Genomic DNA, 17,902 nt, shown 5'->3' with positions numbered 1-17,902 from the left:
TGGCGGTTGCGAGGTAATACGATCGATTCGCAGGCCGCCTTCCATTGTCGCTGGCTCTGTGTAAGGGTTTGCAGTAACCCTCCCTCCGAGAAGGACGGTGTCTGACACCCCGTTAGAGGATGGGAAAGAGAGCGGAGGAGAGAAAGGAAGAAAGAGAGAGAGAGGCAGAGAGCGAGAAAGTAGTGGTAGTAGAGAGTAGAGATAGTACGATTCCTCGTAAGCCACGAGCGAACCCATTCATAAAGACGAGGCCGTGACTAAAGAGCAAGGAGAAACGAGCGCGAGTGTCTGCTTCTTCTTCTCTCTCTCCCTCTCTCTCTCTCTACTTTCATCTTCAACCTTTCTCTCTCTTCCTCCGTATCGATTTCCTTTCTCCATCGGCTTCGACTCCCCTCGAACCCTGCCTCTTATCGTAGCGGATAACGAGTTGAACTTTTCCCTTCTTTTCCCCGGTTATTCGTCGCGTTCCTTTTCCCCGGATTCGCGCAGTCCCAGCTAATTAAAAACGTTTTCCCGCGACGAGCATCGCCGATGAATTTGATGAACGACCCAGTCCCGGGGAATCGATCCCCGGATCCGACAGGAACAATTCGTGTAGAAAGCTGCCAGAGTCCACCACCCCTTCGTCTCTCGGATTTATCGATCAGAACGAATTACGAGATTTGATCTCCCCCGGAAGCGATTGTCCGGCCGAAGCGCGGCGCGCGTTTTTGCCGCTCGTGAATCCGCGTCGTCGTTGCGCCCGGTTCGCAAGCAACCGTGAAAATCGTCGGAAATCGTAGAAACGCGGGGAAAAACGCCGGTGTTTGCGGGAACGGCGGTGTTCGTGGTTGCGGCCGCTTCCGCGTTCCATCACGTGGACCGACCTCCGGGAAGGACATCTTCTCCAGTGACATCTTCGATGACGTTCTCGCGCGGCGCTGTTCACTTCTTTGGTCGCGGCGTGCCCGTTCCCAGGCATTGTTTCGAGGTATCGGTAACGACCGAGAGATTTTCCCCTTAAACGTGTAGCGCGGATGTTCCGCGGGACGTAGAAGGCCCGAGCCTACTCCCGGACAGGATTTTCTTGTTCACCGACTTTTCTCGGGCCGTGTGCGCGTTTCCGTCCCGAGGTGATCGCGCGGTGGACATTTTCTTGCTCGATCGCGGAAATATCGGGATAACCCTTTGAGGAGAGTCTATCAGGACACCGGGGAAAAGTTTTGATTGGGTTAGAAAACTCGTTCGCGAGAGGGATCGATGGATATACCTCTTGGAAACGGAAAAGCTCGGTGTAAACTCTCTCTTCCTCCCGCCCCCCCTGCCCTCCTCCCCCATTTATTCCGTTCCTCCGACAACTCCGGCCTTGGCCCAACGTTCGATGAAAACCGACGCGGCCCTCCGGTTCGCTTTCGGCCGGAGAGAACCCGCCGGTAGGTAGGGGTTGCGGGGGTGAGACACCAAGAGGGAACGAGAGGAAAAAAACAATCTAGCTAATTTTTCTACCGCGCATACAAGGGCACTGGGACAACCACTGTGAAACTAAAGTGCCACCCCGCCTCCGTCCATTCAGCCGCCCTTCAAAGGGATACGGATCAAAGGTATACAGCCAGCCTGGCAGCCTTTATCTGACTGAAACCGTCGAGTCCTGTAAAATCCGTGAGAGGCGGCGGCGACATTCATTTTCTGTATCGTTTCTAACCTCAATCCCTTTCACCACTGGAATCTCCAGTTTCTACCTGTCTCTCACGCAAACTGGCTAACGATCGTCAAGAACCATTTAAAACGCTGCGTCGTACGGACGTTCAGGTGCGTCTTCCTTGGCAATTGATCATCCTGTGAATTCGGCGTGTTCGCCCTTAAGGGAGTAGGCTTGATTCTCCAGGATTGCAAGGGTCCGGGTTGTGCTTTCTCATTTCTCAATAATGCAAAGATGGGGTTTCTAAGTAGTCAAAAGTGCTACATGAAAGATCAATCTAGGCCGCGATCGTCCTCAAAAGTCCTAGTTTTATGTTCTCTAGGCATAATTTGCATTATTCTACATTTTATACGAAGTGTTTATCAAAATCTCCTGACGAATACGTCTTCGACGGAGAACCGGAAGTTACTCGGCGCAGCATTTCCCGCGCCGGTGTACGTTCGATTCGCGCCGTTCTTCGCCGCGTTTCAAAGTTTCGTCATTCCAGTGTATGGTTACCGATACCGGGTCGCATAATTATTACACTGTATACGTGACTTTTGCGAGCCACGAAAGGACCAGTGGCTCACGTACGCCGATCCGAGGTATCAAGCGAGCGTGCTGGAGACACAGAATCGGTGAACGGGACGATCCACTAGCCGGCCGAATCGTGGCTGATAACGCGTGCCGATAACGCGAGGTTTATTGAAAGAACCGCTTGATGCTCCTCATTAATCAAATCCGGCCGGGCAGAATGGACGGCCGTCATGAATGCAACGTGAAAGTACCGATGGTGCCGCGTACGTAGAACCACCGCGTACAGCTGGCGTGCTATCAGATGCCTTCGGGGAGGAGGAGATAACGACCAAGGATGTATCGAAACACCTTTCTCCTCGTCGCCCTCGCTTCTCTCCACCTTCTTCGTTCTCTCTCTCTCTCTCGCCCCCTCCTCCTTCCTTAACCTTAGATAACTAAGCTTTCGTAAAAATGAGGATTGGAACATTTGAATCTTGCGACATCAGATGATCCACTAAATGCCTCACTTAAGAAATTCAGTATGAAACATTTAGTGAGGAGCAAAATTGAACATTGGTTCACAAAATTGAACATTGGAAACCATTTTAAAAAGAAATCATCATGTGTGTATTTATTAACCCCTCAAAGAAGGTCTTTGATTTTGAATGCCATTTTATTATCAGTATTTAGGAATTTTTTTCAGAGGAACTATTACAGTTTAGCTCATACATATTTACGGGTATTCGAAGTACACATATACGTTATTTCTTCCAAGAAAAAAATACTAAAAATGACATGAGCTATATACACTTAACCTTCCTTTTTCCATTAACCCTTCCGACCCGACGGAGGTACGCAGTCTGTCCCCTCGCAAGGCCGACAACGCACTTTTTTCCAACACAGTTTTCGCGCATTGAGATTTCATATCTTTATATTTCTAAATAAAATAAAGATTTATAAATAAAAATCGAAAAATGATTGAGTAAGATATTAAGTATATAATAACACCGTTTTTTCAGAATATGTATCGTAGAATCATAAAACTTCATCATGTCGCATCAGGACATACACCGTACGTCCTTCGGATCGGAAAGGTTAACATGATTTATTCAGAGTTACAGAATTACACGATTTTATATTTATTCAACGTTAAATAAAATGCTTCAGCGAATGCATTTCTATGTTTTGAATTACTTTTCGTCCAGTTTGTGTCCTTCAAAACTAGTTTCATATACATATTTCTAGCGCTCTTGACTACCGAAAAACCCCATCTTTGCGTTATGGAGAAATGAGAAGGCGCATCCCGCACCCTTGCAATCCTGGAAACGAGAGTCCTTTAAGTCGCACGTTGTTCCTTCTTCAGAAACACACCTAATCTTTGATGCCACGGAGGCTGCACACGACTCAACTTGACTCAAACTCGACTCAAATACGACTCAGACAAGACTCAATCTAGACTCGATCCGAGTCGCCTTTTGTCGTTTCCTTCTCTCGGTGCCGGTTGTCCGATTAGGCACAGCGTGTAAATGTGGAAAGTAGCTTCTCAATGGACGAGCCTGGCATTCTTCGCCTCTTTTTTAGGCACGTGTCGTCAGTGTGCCGCTCGTATATGTGCATCCCACATGTGGGTGCGCAGTGTAAATAAAATTCCAGACGCCTCGGCGTTCCCCTGGGGAGAATGGTATCGTCAGGCATACGCAGTTGCCTGGCCACCACCGTTCGGCGATAATGAAATTATTCCAACGTGTTGGGTAATCCTTGATTACCGCTCACCCATCCGGAACCCTCGCTATCAGATCCACGCTTCTAGATTCTAATAGAAGAAATCCAACGCAAAACCGTACGTTCCGTTTTCTAGAAAATTGCTGAGCCTGTTCTGAAAACTTGCCATGTTTACGGTCCACTCGTAATGGCTTCTGAACTCCTCCGTCTAGGACGCCTTACTTCTCTCTAACACCTTTCAAGCTTAATGCTCCACCTCGGACCCTTAACTTTCATCCGCTCCTTGTGCCGAATTGACACAGTTCTCTCATAGAGAGAGGGAGAGAGAGAGAGAGAGAGAGAGTGATCAAATTATTATGAATACTTCGAAAATTACTACTTATTTGAAGTTTGACAACTAGATCTCCATGCAAAATAAAAATTGTCTGCACCGATTGCAAGAAATACATACTAAATTGAACGTTATTTCTTCCCTTAATGATTTTAATAGAGAAATCATACATCGACATCCTCAATTATTCAGGTCATCCTAAAAAGGGAAAACATTTTCTGCTGACTTAAAGTGAACATGTTTACAGACAGCTGTATTGACACTTTCTACTCTCACCATTAACGAATTATGTAATATAATTATTTGAAGCAATGCAAGTTTGTTAATTTCACAGGCGTCTCTCTATTCGGTTCATATTAAATTTTTAGTCGGTATCATATACATAAAGCAGAGAGAGGAAGAAGATTTAAAAAATGGTACGTAGCGTCGACGTGCTAAATTTTTAATGTGGCACTTAAAGGAAGGTAGTGAATTATAAGACCTCCATGCATTTGCATTTTATAAGGCGAGTACCTAACACTGTCTTGAATTACTTGTAAACTACTACATCAAAAAATGTTTGCAAGAAAATTGTATAGAAGAGGACTTGTAATAATTAGATTCTTGTTACTTTTTTCTTTTGTCGAGACGTAGTGAAAGAATTGTAATCAGGGGATCGGATGGCCGGATCCCCCACTAAAAAAACCATCACCCAGGACTTATGCCCTTTCCTCCCACATCTGTAGGCTCGTATGTGGAGCTGCCGGGGCCCCGCTCTTCGCATTTCTCCCGGCCGTTTAATGTACGAGCTAAGCCCACACCTGTTCTTGTCTATCTGAATGGGATGATTCCTAGGTTCTTTTGAAGTAACGTTTTCCTTTTCGCGAAAATATTGTGCGCGGCTTTGTTAAGGAGTTATTAATGAAAAACACGAACCAATTGGTGCGCGGCTACAGAGGTCCCACTGAGCATGGCGTTAACATTGGCCGAACCGGGATCTGCCCACTGTAGCCGCACTCTGATTGGTCCGCGTTTTTCGTGAATAACCCGGTAACAAAGCCGCGTAGAACATTTTCGCAGAGGAAAAAGTTACTTCAGATGATTTCAGGAATCGCTTTTTTGAAGGAAGTATGACATTTTTGGGACACCCTATACAATTTACCAGTGAACGAGTTAAGATACTCCGCTGATTCGAAGCAAGTACGTCGCTGGCGTCCAAGCGAAGAATGGACCAAAGAGACTCGATCAACCCCGTGCGCGTCGAACCTCATTTCACGTATTCGTAAAGCTTTTTCCTTGGTGATTAATCAGTGGCAAGTGATGACAGAGCAGACGGGATCGAGGTCAAAGCTCGAAGCGGGACGAGAAATTTCGTCCCTGGAATGTGCTGGTTCCCGCACAATTGTTGCGACAATTTAGCGCCGTTGTCTCCATCTCCTCCTTCGTTATCTTGCCAACAAGTTAATCTGTATAAATAGCTCGAGCCGTGGTTATATCTGTGGTTATAAGGAAAAACGCCGCGTGCCACAATTTCAAAAAATTTGAGTTTATGCATTGATTCAGCTTTTTAGTACAGTTTAGATTTTACGTATTTGCCAAAACATCAGCTATTATTAAAATGTCAGAAAGAATTATTTACCAGAAAAAAATCGTGAAAACAAATTCGGAAGGCTCGAAAGAATAATGCAATTTTACCGATGTCCGGTGTCAAGAATTAATGATCGAAACTTTAAACGGCAATATCTCGAAAGTGAAAGTATGCGACATGCGGCGTTCTTTCTTTCAACCACAGATATTTAATCCTGACCGTCGTGATCGTCATCTCTCTCTCTCTCTCTCTCTCTCTCTCTCTCTCTCTCTCTCTCCGTCTTATTTTCTCTATCTCTCTCTTACCCTAATCTTCTGGAGTAGATGTTGGAAAATCAACGAATCCGCCTCTGCGTACGTTCCCTCGCACGACACACGACAAAGGTTTATGAAGTAATTAAGTAATATCCGAAATTATTTTATTGTTTATAATATTGTTAGGCATTCAATATTTTCCTGCATGCCAAGGCATTGAACTGTAGTAGATTGACAGTACGGAGAAGTTTCCGTGACTGGAACTTTAGACGACCTATCAAGGATTTCTGACCCGGTTTTCAGAAATATCATCTACTCCGCGTAGGGGAACTTGTACGCCTCCGTGTCTGAATAATAGAGAAGGCTCGCGCGAATATCCCGTACAGAGTTCAGCGGAGTCGTTTTTATCGCGGACAGCTTCTCTCGCTTCTTTTCCCGTACCGGCTACGTTTCGCGGCCCTTCGGTTAACCTAAATCCAGACACGGCGGCCGGTAATCGATCGGTCTTACTTTTACGCCTCCACTCAGCCTTTTTTTTTCCCCAGCGCGAGTTGTCCGACCTGTCCGTTACATCGATGGGAAATATATTTTGCCGGGCCGGATCGATCGTAGCTTGCTCCAATTTTTCGGAATAACCGAGGCGGTCGACTGACTTCGCCGGTAATGGATACTGCTTTTGGATCATCGGAACCGGTCACCTAAAATTTGCCGTTTCGATCTCTGACACCGAACGCTTCCTGACGGGCAAACTCTAGAAAAGTCCCCGCGAATTAATCTTAGAGCCCGACCGACAATAAAACCGGACTGTCCTTACATTCCTGGGCAGTGTGTCGCCCGCTATTTTAAGCCCGGAGTTTAATAAACTTACGTCTCTTAATTAGACCTACTCTTCTCTCCTCCTCTTTCTTCGCCGCTCTCCTTCGTATTCACATCTGACGCTTCAACGGTCAACCGGCCGCTCGATCAACGTACACCCCCGTCCATAAGTATTCAGACAGTCATCGGCTTCAGAAAATATGCTCATACCTTTATCTACCGGAAGCCTATTCACACGTTATCGCTACACACGATTATTTCATAATTTTTCAAAGTTTATGGTCCAAGGAGTTTCCAGGATTTTTTTTGCGTACAACTATTTAGAGCTTTATTTGTCAACTTCTTTGATCAAACTTTTTCAGAGAAGCTTTTTAGATCCATTTTTCTTTTTGTTGTTACCAATGTAACATTCATTCCATTTTGTCGCTACTAATTGAGTAATGAAATAACGATTTTAACACCAACCGTACCGGCTACAAAATGTGTCGGATACACATTGTTTTAGAGAAATGATAAGACTGAACTTATTTAGATTTTGCACGATTTTTATTTAATACGTGATTAAATAAGGAAATTTACTGAATAATTTCTGATGGCTGCATTTCTATAATTTCAATAATTGGAAAATAAAAAATGCGAACTCGATTGTTGTTGTGGTACGGTTAGTGTTAATGCTCTGGGTCAGAATTGACCCGTGGTTCGCCGACGCGACGAAGGGTTAACCCTTTTCACGCGGAGCTATTTCAACTCGAAAATTAAACATTTCTTCCGACCTAAAATAATTCCATTCTATATAATTTTATTCATTTTGTGAATATGAAATTGATTAGCTGTTTGCACTCCGAATTATTTTTCAATTTTATTGCCAACAATTCCCTACTATTTCAAGTGTTCTATTTGAAATTTACTTCAAAGGATAGTTCCTTGACTGCTACTTATTTTTAACAATTTTGTTTACTAATTATGTTAAATATAGCGCTCAAACTTTGTTGTAATTTATATTTGTGGAACTTATATTTGTTTTCAACTAAAAAATAAGAAATTAAATAAATAAAGGAAGAACTAAATACATATAAAAACCCGTTTCCTTTACATTTGTCTTTCTCTGATGTCGAGTCACACTCGACAAAGGAGTGCAAGAGGTAATACCTCGTATAATATTACTTAACTGTTTAGTTATTGATTAGATACCAATAAATTTAATAATGTAATCAATATTTTGTATAATGATACAGCAATTTTTAATGGTGTCTCTCTCTGAGTCATCACTCGAATGCGAAGGGTTCATGTATCATCTTCAGTAGTATGTACATAACAGTGCTTTATCGCATCTTTGATCTAGTCAGTTTCAAATCTCCATTTCCGATTTTCCAAAATGGACTAAAAACAGTGACCTTTAAAATTCTAGACTTGTAAAATTGATAATGTACACAACGTATGCATTTTTCATCATTTGAAACCTCACTTTAAGTATAAATTTTCGAAGTTGTACTAATTTTAAGCTGCTATTTAAATTTACTTAACTATTTCATATTACATTTAACTATCCAGCGCTCGTATCACACTCGGGTTAATGTGAAGGATATTTTAATTTCCGTTCTATATACAACATTAGCTTTTATACAAATTTTATGCAACTCCTTTTTATATGTTAGAATACAATTACAGATTGATAAAGTTTCCAATTATTTTTTTTACCTCGGGCACAGTTTCATAGAAGAGTTCATTTACACTTTATCTACATTGTGTGGGTACTCGGGGGTCTGAACAAGGGCTTAGTAGATAAATTATCTTTATTCTTGAGCTGCTTCCGTAAAAAACTTAATGGGGTATTCACTTTTTCGCATTAGATTCTCTTCTTTTTCTGCCGTTAATAAAAAATTTAAATTGCTTCTTTCTCATCCTGTTATATCTTTCACGGATTAAAAAAACCGGTAAAGACGATAACTAAATTATAATGATAATCTTGTTCTTCGTTAAAATTACACATACGAAGCCGCATTGTTTTTTTTTCTGCTAACCCCTTGCCGTGTCATTTTCTTTACTGTTACAGTGATTAAAAAGAAAATTTATATTTTTTGTATGGCTACATTTATTTCAATGCTTAAATATTAATTACTAGACTGCGGATTTTTATGCATTTATAGCAAATTTGAGTAGATGAAATTCAAATTTGTTGGAAAACTTTTGAAATTGAAGATGTCAGTATGTGATTTCTCCTCTATTAAAATCATCAAGGGACGAAGCAACATTCAATTTAGTTTCTATTTCTTGCAATCGATGAAGGCAAGTTTTATTTTGCATAAAGATCCGCAGTCTATTAATTACAAACGAATCAAACTTTATGTCATTTAAAAAGAAACGCGTAACATTCATATTTCGTAGACTTTGTTTAAAATTTTCATAACGAAAGTGACTCGTTAAAATACGGCAACGGGTTAACACGATGTATTCAGAGTTGCACAAGTACACATTTCATGTTTATTCGATAATAATTATGTACTGCAATAATTAAATGAAATGCCTCAGTGAATACATTTCTATGTTTTAAATTACTTTTTGTGCAGTTTGTATCCTTTAAATCAAGTTTTATATATTTCTGCTAATTAGTATTTGCATGGGTTTGTTTTACACGATCTTCTCTTTCTCGGTACGCTTTCACCATGTAAACGGAGGATCAGGTGTATCTTTTTATAGAGTGTGTTTTGAAAAATTTACTGTTGTTGAAAACAAAAAAGTGGGGAAGTATCTTAATCAATATGAATGTAGCTACTTTTCGTACAAAAAAATGAAAAATCTTGTCTATTTATAAAATGGCAACGTTGTTTGATTATTAACTTTTTAGCTTCTATAGTAAAATCAATTTTCAACCGGATAAAAATGATTTTAAGATGGGGTAAAATCAATTTTCAGCCGGATGAATATGATTTTAAACTGGAGTTTTACTAAAGTATATCCCACGAGAGAGTAACCCTTTTTCGCGTAGCTTAGAAGATGGTGGGGGCGTAGCTAGCCTATCATCTCTCACTCTACTACCCACTCCCCACTTTGTTGAACCAATTAGGGCGAAGATGCGCAAAGACGAACGAAAACTGGTCTTTCCGCGGGGTTACTCTCTCGTGGGATATACTTTAGTCGCTTTTAGTGCCTGATAGGCATAGTGTTAACACAGTATTCTTGTCTGAAACTTTAATAACTAAAATTTGTAGTATTTAACAACATGCCTGCAAAATTATGTATTTCATAGTTTAAAATCAACGTAGTTCCACACGTTCAAATGCGTTTTCCTTGCAATCTTTTCTAATATAGCCACCGGCACTCGTCAAAATACGGCAGGGGGTTAAAGAAAATTGACGCGAGTTACTTGTTTTTAGGATTCGAAGAGCAGATACTCCCTCATAGTGGAACAATTGGTGGAGTGTTCGATTCAACTATAACTCCTGATTTATCAATAGTTTCCAAAGGGTTCTCAACAGTCCGAGGCCTATATAAATTCTGCCGGATCGCAACAGTGAAAATTTATGAATAGGGAAATAATCTCCCACGATATCTCTCCCTCGGCGCACTGTATTTACTCTGTCAGTGTGCTTCCTAGTAGCAACAGTATATTTAAAAAGTTAGCAAACGCATCGTACAAGGTGGGAGATTAGATTAGACCATTCGTTTGCTTTTATATTTCAAAATGTAACCGAAACCATAACCTACTTTCCATTCGTTTCTCGTTATTGCTCCTATTGGTACTCATTTATCTGGGTTGAATCGCGGAGAGGCATTACCATTCCGTTTGCGGCGAACGCGTACAAAAGCTTGATAAATAAGGAAACAAGAAGTGTTGTTGCGCGTCCAATCGAATTCGCGATGGACTTTTTTGCAGACAGAATAACACAATGCCCTATCAAGCTCTCTGTAAAGTGATTCGCGATATTTCCTCTTCGGTGCATGTCGGGTATTCGGTATATGTACACTGTTCTCCCCCCTCCCTTCTTCTCCGGCAATTCTCTTCCGCTCATGACGCCACGCGAGTTTACGTGTACGTCGTGTTACGGCACTGTGCAGCGTACGCTCACTATTCTATGATACAATCAATGAATGACTGACTGCGTGCCGTGACGTTGCTACGCTGCCGGTGACCGTGATGACTTATCTCGGGTTCGCATTCATTTTTCCGTTCGAGATCGTATCTGTGGTACTTTCCCACACACGGGAAAAAATCGGCCTTAAAAACTAATGAAAGCCGTTACCGCACACCGTGTTACCGCGTCTCAATGAATGCGTCATTAGAGCCAGTCATTCCGGCGTATGGTACATTCAATAAAAAATATATAAAAAGAACCTTTTGAAAACCACGCTTATATTAAAATGCACTGAAAAGGAGAAAATAATTTTTTTCCTGGTTCTCCCAAAAATATAATATAAATTTAAATAGAATCGTGACATTAGTGACTATAAAAATGAAAGCATGGAGCGCCCACGAAGATCACGTCAATATAGTTTAGCGCTCCACGCTTTTATTTTTATAGTCGCTAATGTCATGATTTTATTTAAATTTATATTAAATTTTTGGGAGAATTAGGAAGAAAATTATTTTCTCCTTTTTAGCGCATTTCAATACAAGCGTGGTTTTTAATATATTTTTTTATTTTCTACTTTTTAGTCTCTTTTAAATGTGGAAGGCAAGATATAGTAATACTGGTATGCAATACACTCCTCAAAAGAATTAGGGGATCACTTGTGCGAACCCGAAAAATCGGTCCCACTTTACGTGATCATAACTCGTGGTTTGAAAGCATGAAACCTCTAGTTTCAGATGCTCAGTTTCAAATTGTTGCTATGTTAGTTTTTTACAAAGTTATAGCGAGATAAAGACAACATTGACGGTTAACAAAAATTTTGTGCAACTTCGGAACATCGCACGGGGAGCATCAAATTTTTTTGATAAATCGCGTTAATATCATTTGGAAGGGCTATCTTTCCTGTGTAAATTGTCTGCTTGTTGAATATTGTGCGATTTTTTTTATTCGATTTATGCAACATTGAAGTAAATATGGGCTTTTTAACTATAACTGGCTCCAGAAAGCGAAAAAATTATCGTAGAATCTTGTGCAAAAAAGCAATAGAATTAATATTACGTAATTAATACTACGTAATGTAACCCGTCATACCAAACAACTTTTGTAGGAACACTTTTTTGATAACGACAACGTCTTCCGAGATATCCAGCTTATCTCATTTCAGCAGGACACCCTGTATATGTATTGAATTATGTATATTTTGAAAATTTCTCCATGTTTAAAATGAGAAATTAAAATTTTTTAAATGTTTCCATGTGTAATTTAATTATTTATTTTGTTTGGAAAGCACTTTCTCGCTATTTCGTAAAGATTTGACATATTTTCTAAGCGAGACTTTCTTCATGCGATGCCTCTCCACCGCATGAAAAAAATTTTCTTTAATATGTTGTGAAAAATTATTTGTCATAGCTATTTATGAAGTTTGTGAATATTCTTTTGTGCGGTATTTTTGTCTGCGGTCCCTATCTATCACACAAAAACAGGTTTGACTGTACTCGAACGTATCTCTTGCATCAAAGATCAATTTAGGCCGCGATCGCCCTCAAAAGTTTACGAGGAGTAATTTGCATTATTCGGAAGCATAAAGCTGCGCATGTGACTATTTTCATAAAGCTGTGACAGCTACGTGCTGCCGAATAAAGGTCTTTGCACACTACACCGTCACGGCAGGTAACGGCAACGGACCGCTAGGCCGTTTTGGGTCTCTCCTCTGTATTTCAATGGGGATGCGGACAATAGGCCGCATCGCCGCAGCAGGTAGACGGGATAGAGAGGCAACGTATCGGGACGGGAAAAAGTGCGCACACGATATCGGCAAGCGCCGACAGTTCACTTTCTTCTATATAGTTTCCATGGAGGTGCGCGCACTAGACTGGCACCGACACGACGCGCAACGTCTTGGCAAAAGGGACATTCTCGGCGAGAATGTTTTGCCGGCAGCTCGATGTGGTGTTCGAACGGAAAACGACTAAACGAATAAAATGAAGATCGCAAACAATAGAATTGGTTCGTTGATTTCGTATATTTGTCAATTCATGACAATTTTAGTTATACTATAGTTAGTTATTTAAAGTTTTAAATATTTATAAAAGAAATTTTACTCGCATAACATAAAAATACTGCCAATTTTGCGATGATTGTTATCTAGACGCCATAAACAATAGTCTCTTTTTAATTTGATAAAAAAATCATTTATAAAAAGTTCATATTTTATCACAAGGAATGCAGTAATCGTTGGATTTCACAAAAGTTATTCGGGAAATCTAGTTAATTGAAAATATTAAATTTGCATTTATCGATGATAGACATTATCATTGATTGATAAATATCCATTATAACGGACAACAATTCTTTTTGGTCATATGGAACCGCTATCGATGATGGAAATAATTTTTGGCTATTAGTATTAGTAATCATTGTCGAGGACAGAAATTTTATTGGGCTACTAATTACACTAGTTTACAAAATGAAATTGATTTCATGTACATTTAGGAGAGTACACGGTGGGAGATTTCACCAATAAATTAAGACCATTGAGCGATGCTATCAAGGGTTTTACATATCGTTCCTCGCGAGAGAAACGGATCCCAAAACCAACCGAAGACAGAGCAAGAGCCAAAACTATTACTAAAATATTCTAAAGAATAAAGAGAGTTGGGTTCTTTCGTATGTTTTTTGCAATCAAAAATGTGTTGTTTTATTCAAAACGAAATAAGTTTTCGCTGTAGCAGTGGCATCAACGTGAGAACAAAAGAAACCATTGCCGGCATGGCCACTTGTCGAAAAATGAATATATTCAGAAAATGTGGGATTTGGATTTATTCACTCAATCGCTAATAACTGTATCATTTTTCGGCCGATTTACTTCTGGTTGGTGTTATTTTTTACTTTACGTATATATATAAAGAGAAAGCGGACGTTTTTGTCGGTTTCTATTGCCACAGAATAAGCTTAAAAATTTAATTTTTTTAAAAATCTGGACTATTTTCATCAATATCTTTTGAACCGCTTAAACAATTAAAGATGCCACTATACATATTTACTCATCATTTCAATGTCTTTCATTTGGTACCAAGAACGACCAAATCGGACACATCTAGCTCCAGGTATGGTTTTTAAAGTGAAAAGGAGTGAACAAATTGAAAAAATCAAAATATCTTAAAAGCTGTTCCGTAAAAAGAATGTTCACCTTTATTTTCGAATTCAGCAGGAGAAAATCTATAGGAAAAGTTACCTCTCATCAAATGTACATAAAATCAATTTCATTTTGTAAACTAGTGTTATGCGAGAGTCAGAATAGATCCAAGTCAAGATCCTGTTTGTGGATATATCCGAAATGGCACATTGATATGGAAAAGAAAAGAAACGACTCGCGCGAGCTTCGAAAATTTTCTTTTCATCCCTCTAATAAAATCGTAGTCGTTACAGTAAAATAAGAAGCGATTGCGTAGGCAGTGCCAATGCTGGCCACTCGAAAGTAACTGCGCCCAAACCCCGGTAATCCGCAATAACCAAATCACTACAGCGTGTCTTTACAATACAGTCATAGAGCAATAAAAACTCGACCGTACGCCCCAACATTATTACTATTGTCGGACTTGCACCCGGACCGTCTACCTGCGTATAGTGAACTGGTGCCCTACCGTCGAACCTACAGAGGTGTCTTGGCAAAATATCTTCGCTCGACACGAGTTGCCGCCAGCGCAGTGGTGTTCACCACTAGAACGGTCTGGATAAGGTCGTTCGATGGGTTACGCTACGGCCAGTTACGGCGCGGCGAACGCCCGCGCCAGTGGTGAGCGCCACTGAAAGTGTCGTTCAGTGACGTTGCGGTGCCGATCAGTAGTGTACGGAAAAGACCACCACCGCGGTGCCTTTTTGACCGCGCGGTCCGTTGCCGTTACCTGCCGTGACGGTATAGTGTGCAAAGACCTTAATGCAAATTACGCCTCGTAAACGTAAAAATAGGACTGTTGAGGGCGATCGGGGCCTAGATTGATGTTTCATCTAGCGCTTTTGACTACTGAAAAACGAGAAAACGCATCCCGCACCCTTGCAATCCTGGAAAAAACGAGTCCACCCTCGTAAATCTAAATATTAATTACAGGAGGTATTACAGTGTTCGAAATGATGCCTGCCATTCATTTCCAGGGAGGGGGATAGCCCGAAGGCAGGGTGGTCGGCTCGCGTGCGTCGAATTCTTCGCGATAACCGTTGATCCGAGGCCCCGGGCTCGGTTTCACTGAACGTTAGAGAAAATGTGAGACGGAGAAAGAGAAAGCGGTCGAATGTAGAGGATCCCCGACAAAAGCGTGCCTTCCTCCCGTAGTTTTCGCCGGTTCCTCCTGGTCTCGTAGATTTTCCCTTCGCTCGGTTTCCTCTCTTTCTTCAGCGTTTCTCCTTTCATCCGGTGCGCATTAGCGACGTAAAGCGTACGTTCGCCACGGCAGACCGCACGCCACGATGCAATCAATGAATGACGGTGTGGCTGGCGCGGCTCTGCTCGGCTCGGCGTGGCGCGGCGCGGCGTGGCGTGGCGTAGCCTCTCTCTGCGTGGCGTGGCCCGACTCGGCGCGCGCACTGACCGTGATGACTTTTCTTATCTGTCGGGTCCCTCTCCTTATTCCCCTAACCCATTCTTTCCCGTCGCTCGTCTTTTTCCCGTCTCGCGCTACTCTACATCTGTTTTTCCTCCTGCCCGCGACGCGCGTACCCATTCTACTCGTTTCCTCCCTCTTCCTCGGGCTTTCTTTCTCTCCTCTGTCCTAGTCCCGCACGGTCTGCTTCCTCCGCTGTTTTTTTCACTCTCCTACGCTCTCTTCCTGGCCCGTCTTTCCGTCTCTCTTCATCCGGCTCGCGTTACGCGCGATACGGTACGCCCGGCGGCGAGTACGAGAAAGAGCTGCTCTCCACCGCCCTCTCGTCGTCCGCGTGGACCTTGCGGTACCCGACCGTTACCCGCGCGGAAAAGGTGTACCCGAGCAGCGACAACCCCTCCCGCGAGACACCCGTGCGCGCTCTTAGCGGAAACAGCCGCCGCGTTTCCGCGAAGTAGCCGAGCTGTGCGCCTAGACCCCGTTACCGACTATCATAGGCGTGGTCGTAAAAGTATAAATATCGATCCACCGGAGAACACCGCGCGCGACTTGTTTGCACTTACCGAGACACTACGGCTCCCGCGATATCGTAATTTCGCAGGCAACGAGACCGAACGTATCCACCCACGGTGGTGGGTGTGTGTAGAGGAGGGGGAAAATCTTGAATATTATAGAGAGGATCATCGAGTCTGTCGTTCAGCAGAAGAGTGCGACAAAGAGGTACTGGAAAGAGGATAGGCGGGGAAGAAGCATCTCCTTCCCCAGGCCAGCAGATCCTTTACCCGCGATGCCGTACAAGATCCTCGCCGCATGCAAAACCGTACAAAGATCAAATGAACGAACAAATTCGGTGATTTCGCCTGTCTCCAGAGGCTTGGTGTGTGCGGTACGCGGCGAAACACGAGACCTGAACGCCGAACGACTAAACCGGAGTTCGCAAGCGTAGCGCGATGAGACACGGCTTGCGAGAATCGGCCGACCGCGCCACGCCGCGTTACGCCACACCACGCCGCGCCGCGTCGTGCTCGACGGCGTCGTTGTCCTCCTCGTCGTCGACGGTCGGCGACTATCGATCGGCGGCGGGCGTCGGCGTCGGTGCCGCGCGGTGGCGCCCCCGTCGTCCCGAAAGACGGCGACGGCGCTCTGCCTTCGCTGTCCGCCCCTGGGGGGCGGTGGAGGGGGTGGTGGGGGCCACCGACACGCAGACCAATCATGCCTTTGACGGAGCCGGCGAGAGCCCGGCGTGTACGTGAGGCCGCCACGCTAAATTCGGATTTATCAGTCGACCAGTCGCGCTCCTCCCGTAAAACTTTTCATCCGGTGTCCCCCGGAACCTGACAAGGGGGGTCGTGGTGGTCCTGTTCAGGAGGACCGGACGATCGGACGTCGCCGAGGCGTTCCCCGCTGCTGCAGCCTTTTTTTTCTTACACCTGTGGGGGCGGTGGAGAACGCTAGCACCAAGGATGCTGCTGCTGCTACTACTGCCGGTCGTGTCCCTCGGATCCTCGTCCTCTACAGAGGCCGCGAGACCCTGCTGCTGCCCGACCTTTCTCGCTCGAGGAAGTTCGTTGACGCGCTGCACGAGGGACGGTGTCGGATAAGTGATAAAGTGCCGTGCTGATCGGACGTGGGAAGACCCTTCGCGCTGGACGGTGTCGACGAGGCTTGTCGGACCTCCGAGGGTGCAGTTCTCGCGAACGTCCACAAATTTTTTTCATACCACCAATTCGAGAATTTGTCTTTGGCTCATGCAGCAACGGGAAAAGTCGGAAACGACGGAATCTGCACGACGGAGGACCGGAATGTAGATTTTCCCCTCTGAAAAGGGGTATCGAACTTCGTGGTTGGATAGTGTGAAAATTCGAGGTGACACGCTCGAAAACTGCTGGAAAACGTGCGGTTCAGCCGGTTTCTACGAGGAGAACGATATCGTAATGCAACGTAAAACGCGGAAAAGGTGGCGAGGATCTTGCCGGCCACGCATGGCCGTTTCGCTCGGAGGATGTCGTAAAATGCCGGCGTAAGGACCCATCTCGCTAGCCAGTATCCATTTTCCGGCGTTCGTAACGGCGAGAAGCATTCCGGGGCGAACGAAACAGGGCAAATTGTCGGGAACACGGCGGAAACTCATGGCGCCGGGATGATTGAACGTATTTTCGGTACTGGGATCGTGACTAGTGGCAACGCACCGGGTATTTTCGGATGCTTGTGCTACTCGAGACTATCTCGCGATAGTTTATGGATAGTAAATGTGTGATTGTGCTGCACCTTCCGTCTGAATACAAACGGGAAAATGTTTATTGTGACAACGTCCAGGATCACGTGGATACATGAAGAAATCGGTGGATTGCTCCGCGCGGCCGAGGAGGTG

General features: G+C 43.5%; 1 protein-coding gene across 2 annotated transcripts in view; it reads left to right on the top strand.

The window, feature by feature from the left end:
* Nucleotides 1-17,902, top strand: part of LOC143211764 (serine/threonine-protein phosphatase 4 regulatory subunit 1) — a 273,852-nt gene that overhangs the window by 9,415 nt on the left and 246,535 nt on the right. Inside the window, exon 1 of one of the 2 annotated variants that reach the window (XM_076429716.1) lies at nucleotides 11,421-17,899. The exons of the other annotated variant lie outside the window; for it this stretch is intronic. The gene's annotated coding sequence lies outside the window, so the exon portion shown is untranslated. Of the gene's footprint in view, nucleotides 1-11,420; nucleotides 17,900-17,902 lie in introns of those variants that run through there. 2 annotated transcript variants of the gene reach the window in all.

The sequence above is a fragment of the Lasioglossum baleicum genome, chromosome 9 (genome assembly GCF_051020765.1).
Source record: "Lasioglossum baleicum chromosome 9, iyLasBale1, whole genome shotgun sequence".
Classification (NCBI taxonomy): Eukaryota; Metazoa; Arthropoda; class Insecta; order Hymenoptera; family Halictidae; genus Lasioglossum; species Lasioglossum baleicum.
This window is presented reverse-complemented; position numbering and strand designations above follow the sequence as displayed.